The following is an 11,950-nucleotide window of genomic DNA, read 5'->3' on the forward strand; positions in this document are numbered from 1 at the left end:
CAATGCTGTTTTCAACATTTGACTTCTTTTTTTCATAGATTATTTTTTGGGGGGATTTTTAGGCCTTTTTTTTTTTTTTTAATAGAACAGCTTAGACTTAAAAGGGGAGAGAGAGAGAGAGAGAGAGAGAGAGAGAGAGAGAGAGGGCCGCAGATGGGAGTAGAACCCATGGCCCGCTGCGTCGAGGAGTAAACCTCTATATATGGGCGCCCGCTCTAACAGGTGAGCTAACCGGGCGCCCAATTATTTGACTTTTGTCGCCTTTTTTAAAACATTTCTGTAGCTGTTTTCGAGGCAACGTTTTTGACGCTTTTGTCACTTTTTTTTTTTATTTGTTTTGACTTTTTTTTTAAACATTTCAATTGTACTTGTGAAGAGCGTTTTATGAAACCACCCATGTTATTTTTGGGGCAATTTTGTTATAAAAACCCCCCCATATTTCTGATCTAGAAAACTTTGAAAACGGGTCAAACTCGCCCCGAGGAAACCAGGAGGGCTAACTAGTCCTGTTTAATGGATCAGTCGGTGCAGAGATGCTCTCTGTAGTAACCAGTGAAAACCCTGGCCTTGGTCGTATAGAGGAGTAAAAAGCCAATGTGCATCAGCACACATGCCATTAACCTGCTGTTATTCCAAACGGCAGTAAAACAAAGGACGCTTCCCGTGATTGCGTGATTTGCTTTCTGACATCACACATGGGAAACGCGCCAAAACCGACATATGGGTGGGGGGGGGGGAGCCCACACAATTCATTAGCATTGTCATGTAAAAGAGGGGCAATCCCACTGTAAAACAAATGAAATGTAACCCTTTACAGTACAGGTTGATCAAGCAGCTCTGTTCATTCATTCCCCCACCTCCCTTTTTATGAAGTCTCGTGTAATTCAATGAAAGAGGTTTTTTGTTGTTGTAATGCAGCTCCGACACAACGCACCCCCTCGGGTGTCTGCATCCTCGATGCGTAAGCGGCGAAAGCTTTACAAGCCGCTCTCCTCTTGTTTACAGCTGCGCTGCGTGTCGAAATGAGCCGCGGTACACATAAACAGCAGCTCCATGCAAATATTACAGTGCCCTTATTAACCAGGGCGGGCTGCAATTACATTATGTCCCCGGCGTTAACATCCAGAGAGCGAGCGGCGGTGCATTGTGACAACTTCCCCCCCTCTCGCCCCGCAGTGTTTCTTGGCGGCGTTATATGGCCCCCTCATAATCTGATTCACAGTTCTTGTCATGCTGCCAAGAGGCGAGTTGCATTAGCCAAGCATTATAGGCCTTAATGAACTGAGTGTCAATGTTAAGCACACCAGTGCAAGCCGGAGTGACGGCGTACAAACGGGCTGTCGTTTGCACCCGTGTCGGGTCTAAGTTATGGCGGTTTGCGCTCAAAGGTTTGGCAGGTCTCTGACGGAGGAAAAGAAGAAAATAAAACCTCCGGCCACCGCTGGGCTTGATTTGTTGAGCATCCTAAAAAAAAAAGGACAGTTTCTGTCCTGTCACAGGACGTATAGGGTGTGGCTACCGTTTGACATGAAGCACAAAATGGCTGTCCGCTACATCCCATCCTGAGACTGAAGGGATGGGATTCCAAGATGGCGCCGCGGTGACATTAACATCGCTTGGATCAGATTGGATCCGTGAAAAAGAGAAATTGGAAAGGCCGCACTTTTAGCCGCAACGATATGATGGACAAATGCACGAGAGCCGGTGGTGGCGTCGAAGGGTGGGGTCGTGGGGTTTAACTCCAAAGTGGGTTTTTGGTGCACGTCCAAGGTCTAAGAACTCGGGTGCTGCTCCTTTCACAAGTTCCTCAGAATCGTCATTGGTATGCAGGAATGCACCCCTAGTAGGCCATTCTGTGTGATTTTGGAGGGAAACGTGTTTGCAACCGGTCGCTAGGACAGAGGATGTGTGTGTGTTTGTGTGTCTTTGGATCCGAACGTGGTCAGTGCCAAAAAGAAAAAGAAAAAAAAAAGTGGGCGCGCGTCCAGATCTGTCCACCTTTTGTTAGCTGCCTCCCAGCGGTGCTGCCCGGCAATTCTGTTCACTGAGCAAAGACAAAATGGCTTCAGATGCTTTGAAGGGTACGTCGTCCTGTGAAACGTTCCAAATGCAAGAAATATGGATGATGAATAAAGAGGCGTGCGTGCGTGCGTGTGCGTGCGTGCTGAGCTGGATTGTCTTGGGAGAAGATTATCAAGACTTTCCAGATACCCGATACTCGCAGCGACGACGTTGATGGAGTGCCGCATTTTGGCCCCTTGTACACACAAAATGCGCCAGTGACCCGGTTAAAGTTGTGCTTTTGGTTGCTCACACACGATTCCATTTGGAATCATTTTGACTGCTCCACTTACATCAGACAATACTTGCAGGAAACTGCTTCACTTTTTGCTGAAATTACATTATTATCAGTTGCTAATGAGGCTGAAAGAAGAGAAATGAATAGTCTGACAGCGCGGTGCATTCAGGTGTTATCCTACAGCTTGGGAAAATGAATAAAATGTCTCCTGTCACCACTTATTGGTTTACTTGCCACCCTGTATTGAGCTTTGTACGCCTTGTATGCTTTTTCAGGGAATGTTGCTGCTTTAATTCCCAGTAGAGAAGATAGATCTGGAAATATCTTAGGCCATGTCCACACGTACCAAAACGATCTCCCCCCCCCCGTCTTCCCTGGCATCGTTTCAAGAATGTTTGCGTCCAAACTGATCCACTTGTAAATGACTCAACACGCTACTTCATATTCCAGGCCTATAGGTGGTGCTGTTTCTGCTACAGAAATTCACCAAAACTGGAGAAGAAGAGGTGGAGCATGCTCATAAAGCTTGCGTGCTGTGTACAGACAGTAGAAGAAGAAACCAAACAGCCCTAGTAACCCTAATAGGCTCAATATCTTCTCCAGCAGGAACACAAGCATGTAGGCCGCCATTTTTGTTGTTGTTATGAGACGTCGTCGCGGGATAAGAGGTCGAAGGCTAGAGGTTGAGGGGTGTGGCGATGACATCATCGATACGCAAGTATGCGGCTTCGCCGTCCAAACGAAGACACAAGGGTGCCCTTTTCGAATTTTTTCACCCTGGGACCAGGTTTCAAAAAAGTGCGTCTTCAGGCAGTGCGTTTACAGGATTCGTACGGACGATCGGCCAAAACGATGCAAAACATGTGCGTTTATACCAAAAAGCGTCTCCGTGTGGATGGCTCCTTGGTAGCCAAACAGAGAGCCGTACAGGAAATGGATTTGATCCCAGTCAATAAGTATTGAGTCAATGATTTGCACGTGAACATTTTTGCCAAAACCAGTAAATTTGGTTAAACAATGCAAAGTTTTGGAGAAATCTACATTCGAGTTACAGTCACATGTAACCAGTTCAACCAGTCATGGAAAGTTACACAGTGTATGTACAGAATGTGTTTAGAATTTCAAGGTATCTGTATTTCCAATTTTTTTATGCAGCTTTATACTTCTCTGCTACGGTACATCTCTGAGTGAAATATTGCATTTTCTGCACACCGTGGTTACAACTCACTCTGCAGATTATCATTTCATATACAAAGCATGTGATCATTATAGATTATTCTAGATTAAACCACCCAGCAGTTGTGAAAGTAGGTAAAAATACGCTCTACATTGATGCATGAAACAAAATAAATAATAATATGACATTGTTTTGTTGTATTCTGTATAATTACTTTTACCGATACGTACTTTTCGTACTTAATAAGAATGTTTGATGCAGGACTTTTATTGGTAATGTAGTGTAGTTTAATTGGTGCTTCTGGTTTAAATTTTAATAAAAAAAAAAAAAAATCAGATCCAGATTTGACAAGTCTAGGTATAGTGGACCTTGTTGCGTGTGAATATTATATGTTATATGGATGTATAAAATGCAAAGAAACCAGATTTTTAAGAGACACGTTTGATCAGATCAGTGCTTCCTGGACACATGACATTGGCATTAAAAACTGCCAGAACATTTGATGTGAAGTTGCATGTAGAGCTAAAACACATAGAAAAGATGCCTTCAAGTTCAAGGCGACTGTCAGTGTCTGCATTTTAACAGCCGCGCCACACCCTCCCAGTACTCATACTTTCATTTGCAACAACAACCGCCACCCCCATGTGTCCGTTTTCCTCCCCGACATTAAATGTGAAGCTACACACAAACTGCCCATTGTCTCAGATGTCAGGGCCACACAGAGGCAAAAGGTAAAAGCAACTAGTAGGGTTGAGGTGCAACTGGGTTTGGCTCTCATGGACCAACGTGCGAGATTTTGAACTTGTGAATGATCCAGGATGTCCAGTTGGAGTAACAGATGAATGTGTTTAAAGGCTGTGAGATGATAGAACACTGCACGTACTGTACGTTAATTCACGTCCAAGTACATCTGGTTACGCACATGCCGCAGAACGTGACCCAGAACGTGTCACAGAACTTGATCCAGAAAGTGTAGCAGAACGTGACCCAGAACGTGTCGCAGAACATGTCCCAGAACATGTCCCAGACCGTGTCCAGAACGTGTCCCAGAACGTGTCCCAGAACATGTCCCAGAACGTGTCCCAGAACATGTCCCAGACCGTGTCCAGAACGTGTCCCAGAACGTGTCCCAGAACATGTCCCAGAACGTGTCCCAGAACATGTCCCAGACCGTGTCCAGAACGTGTCGCAGAACATGTCCCAGAACATGTCCCAGACCATGTCCAGAACGTGTCCCAGAACGTGTCCCAGACCGTGTCCAGAACGTGTCCCAGAACGTGTCCCAGACCGTGTCCAGAACGTGTCCCAGAACGTGTCCCAGACCGTGTCCAGAACGTGACCCAGACCGTGTCCCAGACCGTGTCCAGAACGTGTCGCAGAACATGTCCCAGAACATGTCCCAGACCGTATCCAGAACGTGTCCCAGAACGTGACCCAGACCGTGTCCAGAACGTGTCCCAGAACGTGTCCCAGAACATGTCCCAGACCGTGTCCAGAACGTGTCCCAGAACGTGTGGTAGAACGTGACGCAGAAGTATTTTCATGATTAAACTTTTGTCAATGGACAAACTTGACACTTCAAAATAATTGCTTTACAGTTTAAATCTTGTTTCCTAGCTGCTTGAAGACCTCCAGTCCCCTAACTTAACCCTAAGGGCATTTTCACACAGCTTCTTAAATTGAACTTTTTAAGGTATCTGCATATAACTGATCCCCATGTGTGTCATATCAAAATGTTCAGAACAAACTCAGCTTTCCGTATAGTGAGACCCAAATCTCACCCAGAGTGATGTGTAAAGAGATAATTTGACGCTAAAGCTGAAACGTTGATGTTGGCTTTTAGAATATCCTTAAGTCTCTTTTGAAAACAATCCTTAACTTATGATGTGTTGTACGGGTTGTTTCGGTGCTTGAAATGAATCGACCAAAGTCTTAGGGTTATATATGATTCAAATAGTAAATAAATGTCTGAAATGAAATTTTGTGATATCGCTTTTTGAGTGGGAATTTTGTGAAACATCGTTTGGATGCGCAGGTGAGTCTTTCGTCCTCAGAGGGTTAAAGCTTTAGTGCGCAACTTTTTGATATTAATGAACATGCATTACATTCAAGCCGTTGCCAAACGAGTTGCTACAAAGCTAATTAAGACTATCAGCTCCACACAACTCTCTCTGGATTTCTCAGTGTGACAATGTTCAGAAGATTGTGGCGTCCGTCGACTTTCCCGCGCAGAAGCTCGAGTGAAGATAATGACCTCTTCTGAAGAGTCCATCATGTTTTTGTAATCCTCCGTGTCCTCCTTGGCTACTAGCAATTGCATGGAGGAGGGTTGGGGGAGGTGCGCGATCACGGAAGGCTTGTATCATGTGGATGCGCAGACAGTGTTGTCATTACTTAGAATTCCTTATGGGGGCGCCAGAATCCACACACTATGGCTTTAAGTTAAAAAAAGAAAATCCCCCAAAATGAGATACTGACAGCGAAGATCCTTCAAATTCAAGTTTTGTCATTTGTACAGGTGGCATGTAGCTTTGACGATAACACTATATTGCTCAAAATCCACTCACACCCAGAACCAATTTCTTGGAGCTTATGTATTTGTGTACTGAAGGAGAAATACTCGGAGAGGTTAGCAAAAACTTGCAGCTCGGGCCTGATGAGTTGGACGTCCGGATCACTGAGGATGCTTTTCCTTGAAGGCGAGAGAGCCCTGTTGTGGAATGTCAAGTAGTTTAGCCGGGGCGGGTGACTGAAGCGGGAAGTGATTTGACTAATGTTTGTCCTTTTCAGAGCGCTCCTCTCCACCTCGTCCCCCCCTCCGTCCTCCCCAACCGTCAAAAACCTCCCCAGAAAAACTTTACGGTGATGTCATTCATATGCAAAGCAGGCGTGCTTTCAGCGGGTGAATGTGCGTGCATGCGTGTGTGAGCGAGTTTGTATGCGTGTGTGTGTGTGTGTGTGTTGCTTGAGTGGCTGATTCCATTACTTGAAGGACCATTACACTTGCCTGTCAACAGCCAAAAGACCTGAGAAAAATTAGCAGATTAAATCACTCGGCTCCTTCTCCTCCTCCGCTTCCTCCTCTCCCCTGCAAGCATCCAGGCTGTTGTTCGCACCGTGGAAGTGTTTTGACTGAATAAAAAAATGTAAACGCGTCTCCTTTGAGAGCCAAATGCGTATTTGATCAGTGACAGGTCCTAATTTTGGCGACAAATCTCTCAAAAAATAAAAACAACGATAATGGTGGAAGACACAATCAGGGCAAAGCTCCTGGGAAAGGCGAGTACAGGGCCTAACTGAGGGACAAAATCCTATAAACCGGGGCAAATGGGGGGCGATGAAGCTAAATGTGGGTTTACAGTCTTGTAAAATCAAATAACACAGAAGCATTCAGAGTTCCAGTACACGTTTATTGGTGCAGTTGGGTGATGGTTCAAATGTTGGAGAGAGGGTTCAACAGCTTTATGATCTGGTTGCGTTTTTTCAGTGAATTCCCCCATAAAAAAACCGAACCCAAGGCCACTGTGTAGAGGACTGAGCCTCTGTATATGGGCGCACGCTCTACCAGGTGAGCTACCCAGGCGCCCCATGAATGGGTACCACCTCAGTTTGGGGAATTTAGTTTTTCCCACAATGCTAACCTGACCCAAGGGGGTTTCATTCCCACATTCTGGGGAAATGTATGCACGGCAATTCGGGAAATGAATTGCAATGATGAGTCAATTTGCGATTGTTGTTTTTTAGCTACATATTGCACCTTCTACGATCATGTTAAAACTATAGTGCGTAGTTTCTGTTTCTGTTCCTGGGACTATATTGGGTGGAAGTAGGCTACAGCCGAAGCACTGCTACTCGGGCACTTAGATATCACGCAGCAACTCTGTGTGAGTACAGGTCTAATAAGGGTCGATCTATCCCGTAAAATAACCATGCGTCACGTTTACAATAATCACTTACTCTGTGGACAGCTGTTTATTGGGTCCGTTCAGCGTTTTTTCCAGTTGACTTTATCGCACTGGAAAAAAAGTCGAGAACTGCAGGATGGATCAATGCTTCGGCTGTAGCCTACATCCACCCAATATAGTCCCAAGTCAATATCTGCCTAGGAAATTGTCTAGTCTTAATCTGCATTGCAATTAGGTTTTGTTTTTGTTGTTGTTGGGTCACTGTTACTCATGACGTGCTAACCGGCAACATAGGATTCCATTCACTGCGCTAAGCTAAGCTAGCGGTGGGGCAGCCGGACTAAGACAATGCATGCACTGAGACAAAAATATAGGTGGGCGTTTGCCCACCTATATAAATATAGAGGAGACGGTGAATAACCCTATTTCAACAAACGGTGGCGTATTCCTTTAAGTACAGTAACAAAGTATTGGCACTTGGTTACATAACAACACTGCAGTCAGTGTGGTGCTGACCGCAATAAATTCGTGAAATACACACAAATTACAGTGCTTTACTTTTCGTAGCTACAAGTACGAATGGTTCATATGTTATATATATATATAGATAGATAGATAGATAGATAGATAGATAGATAGATAGATATCTCATAATCCTACAACAGACTCCAGAGGTTGCAACTAGTTTTACTTAGCGCGGGATGACAGGAATCCAGCAGAGAATCTCCCTTCAAAAAACAAAAGAATAAATCCCAGGATCCCAGAATGTGGGAATGAACCCCCCTTGGGCCAGATTAGCATTGTGGGAAAAACTAAATTCCCCACTGGGGCGGTTTCCACAGACCAGATGGGTGTACCCCGAAAATCAGCCACATGCACAGAGGAAGTGGCTGAAGAAGAAGAAGCAGAAGAGGAGGCCTGCCCCCGCGGGGGAAGATGGAGGAGAGAGTGTTGAAGGAGGAGGTTGTGAGAGCGGGGGCGCGAAGAGTTAATGCCGACAGCTCAACAAAGGCCGCCGCCGCCGAGGGCAGAGAGGAGCACGGGAAAAGAGCTGAGGTCAAGGGGGCCTCAAGGGGGGGGGGGGTTCAAGTTCAAGGCGACTGTCAGTGTCTGCATTTTAACAGCCGCGCCACACCCTCCCAGTACTCATACTTTCATTTGCAACAACAACCGCCACCCCCATGTGTCCGTTTTCCTCCCCGACATTAAATGTGAAGCTACACACAAACTGCCCATTGTCTCAGATGTCAGGGCCACACAGAGGCAAAAGGTAAAAGCAACTAGTAGGGTTGAGGTGCATCTGGGTTTGGCTCTCATGGACCAACGTGCGAGATTTTGAACTTGTGAATGATCCAGGATGTCCAGTTGGAGTAACAGATGAATGTGTTTAAAGGCTGTGAGATGATAGAACACTGCCTCTTTTACGTTATTACTTATTTACAATTTTACATGCGGCACTACGCATTGACCCAGAACGTGTCACAGAACTTGACCCAGAAAGTGTAGCAGAACGTGACCCAGAACATGTCCCAGAACATGTCCCAGAACATGTCCCAGAACGTGTCCCAGAATGTGTCCAGAATGTGTCCAGAACATGTCCCAGAACGTGTCCCAGAATGTGACCCAGAATGTGTTGCAGAACGTGAACTAGAAAGTGTCCAGAATGGGACCCAGAACGTGTTGCAGAACGTGAACTAGAAAATGTCCAGAATGGGACCCAGAATGTGTTGCAGAACGTGAACTAGAAAATGTCCAGAATGGGACCCAGAACGTGACCTAGAACGTGTCCAGAACATGACCCAGAAAGTGTAGCAGAACGTGACCCAGAACATGTCACAGAACGTGACCCAGAACGTAACATAGTTCCGTTTGTTCAGTAAAGTTAAAAAAAAACACACGCTAACTTAATTTCAAAAAGGACACAAGCTCTGGTCTCCTGTGTTTGTTTGACCCATCCACTGTCCCAACTTAAGAGGAATTTGGCGCTCTTATACTTCGTCACCTTACTTCCTGCTTTGCTCCAATAATAATTGCTATGGCCACTAGAGGGCGCCACCACTTTAAACCTAAACATGAGCGGTAATTCCTGCTTGAACAAACGACCTATGGGGTTGTTTTTCTGGATCCACTTACTTGTTACTGTTGTGGAGCTTTCGAGAAGGAGATTAAATTCTGAGCACTTTAGGACTCCATGTCCTGTTGTCTTGCTTATGTTTTTGTATATTAATTTGTCCTTTGAAAAGGATCTAAGAATGTGTGAGGGGATTTACCAGTATTTTTCCTTTATGTTGCACATTTTCAATTTCTCCAGTTTTCTATACAGTTTGGTTTGCCTTACTTCTGCACTATTCAAAATTGATTTATTATATTGTATATATTACTTGTCTTTTGTATCTTCTTTATTGTATATACTCTTTGTCTTTTATCTTTATACTTGTACCTGTACATCTTGCACCGTGGGTCAGAGAGAAACATATTTTCGATTCCCCTTTATGTCTGGTACATATTGCAGAAATGAGAAATTGACAATAAAGTTGACTTGACTAAATGCTCTTAATGAGACTTTACCAACCTGAGTAGCTTAACATTCTGGCAGAGGATTTAAAGCCTGGAGATTGGAGGTGAAAATACATCACAGAAACTGCAGATAATGCAGGGCATAACTGAACACACACACACATGCAACACATGAAACACTTTGCAGATAAACCCCCACAAGTGTGATTGCGTAGGGGAGGTATATTTAGCCGTCTTAAATATAGCCAGAGTGTGAGCATTGAAAAGAAGATTCTGCTGGATATGCAGAACAAAGATCTGATGAGATTTTTAAAGTCAATTAAATCCATTATTTCTGCCTGTCTCTCGTGTCAAAGGCTACATGAGGATGCCAAAACAATTGAGCATGGAAGGAGGACATGTAATCTGCTACAACCTTGAAAGATGTCGTGTGTCATCACATACTGTATGACTCACGGCTGCCGAGAAGTGATGCTGCGGTCAGGCTGTGGACAAATGAGAATGAAAACGGCTTTCTAGAATACGCACAGCACGAAACGAGCCGACAAAACAAAAAGAGTCACTTTCTGCCCTCACCCCCCCACACACACACACACACACTCAACACTGAGCATGACATGGGACGACGAACACAGCCTCGACCCACTTAAAATACAATTTCACATCACAAGATACAGGTGTACAGCTGTATCCCCCTGCACGTCCGCGCTTGATTAATGGTGATTCTGTGTTATGATTTTTGTAACGGGTAAATTCAACGTGGTGGATGGGACCTAGCCTGGAAATCCAGACCCAAATCCGAAAGATTAAAGGTCTGGCATTGAGAAATGAAAATGGCCCAAATTGAGGGGCGGCCACCAAGCATGCTTTTGAAAATCTCACTGCTCGCAATTGGATAACACTACGACCAATCACAACAATACACGGGGTGACGTATCCAGAGCCCCATACGCTTAGCTACCAGCGGAGCTAACTGGTAGATTAAACTGTCGTCATCTGTTTAGTTTGCCTCTGGCCCGCCTATATCAGATACACCGATGTGATTGGTGCAGCCCGGCTACAAGGGCATAGTTAATGAGCATCATTTCTCAATGCCAGAGTGACTCGCTGAGCAAATTCAAATTGTGCTCTCGCGAGAACTCTATTTCCAGGGTAGATGGGACCCAATCGAGGATTTGATATTTATTCAAGCTCACTTGTCCAATGAGTTTAGCCTGGTTTTTAAACCTGGATGTCTTTTGACCTGCAAAGCACCAAATCAATGCTGACTGTGTTAATAAGGCCAGCACCAATTGGATTCTTCCTTCTACACTTTTTCCGCTCACGAGTTCCATTTTCCCTTTCTCACAGCCCACTGCATTGAATGGTAAGTAAACACCTTGAACATCCGGATTTGGTGCATCCCTGTGAATTACAGTGCATTACTTTTCGTAGCTATATGTACAAATGGTTACAAACAGCCTGGTTTTAGACTAGAGTACAGACAGTTTATATAATTTCAATGTGTGAAAAGTTGATGCCGGGTTTTTGTGATCAAGAGGAGCAGAATTTATGTCCACCAGTATCTATATTATAGTTATAGTAACTATATGTTCACTATGGTAACCAAAAAGTATCCTTTCAAACTAAAACAAGGCAGAGTCAGACTGGTTAAACCCAGATTTGGAAGCAGGGTCAGAAACGTGGTGCACACTGAGCTGGGTTTCTCCCGGCTCGGTGCTCCAGTGTGGTAGGGGTGTGACTTTAACTGTGTTAGAGTGTGTTAGTGCTGACTAATGTTGACCACAGAGCAAAAGTTCAAATCCATTTAATGAACTGGGACACCTCAAGTGGTCCCTGGTGATTTAGAGTCCATTGAAAAAGAGCATATGTTTGTTTTCTTTTCTGTGACCAGGCAGAGGTCAGAGGTCGACAGACCACCACTTGTCACCCCATAAAACATGACATCAAACTGACCCCCATCGCCTCTCAAACCTCTGCACAATGGAAGGTCAATGGGTAGGAAATCTGTGTCCTCACTGCTTTTTGTTGCCCTCAAACGGACTAGACAAA

Source organism: Perca fluviatilis, chromosome 7, assembly GCF_010015445.1.
Source record: "Perca fluviatilis chromosome 7, GENO_Pfluv_1.0, whole genome shotgun sequence".
In the NCBI taxonomy this organism is placed as follows: Eukaryota; Metazoa; Chordata; class Actinopteri; order Perciformes; family Percidae; genus Perca; species Perca fluviatilis.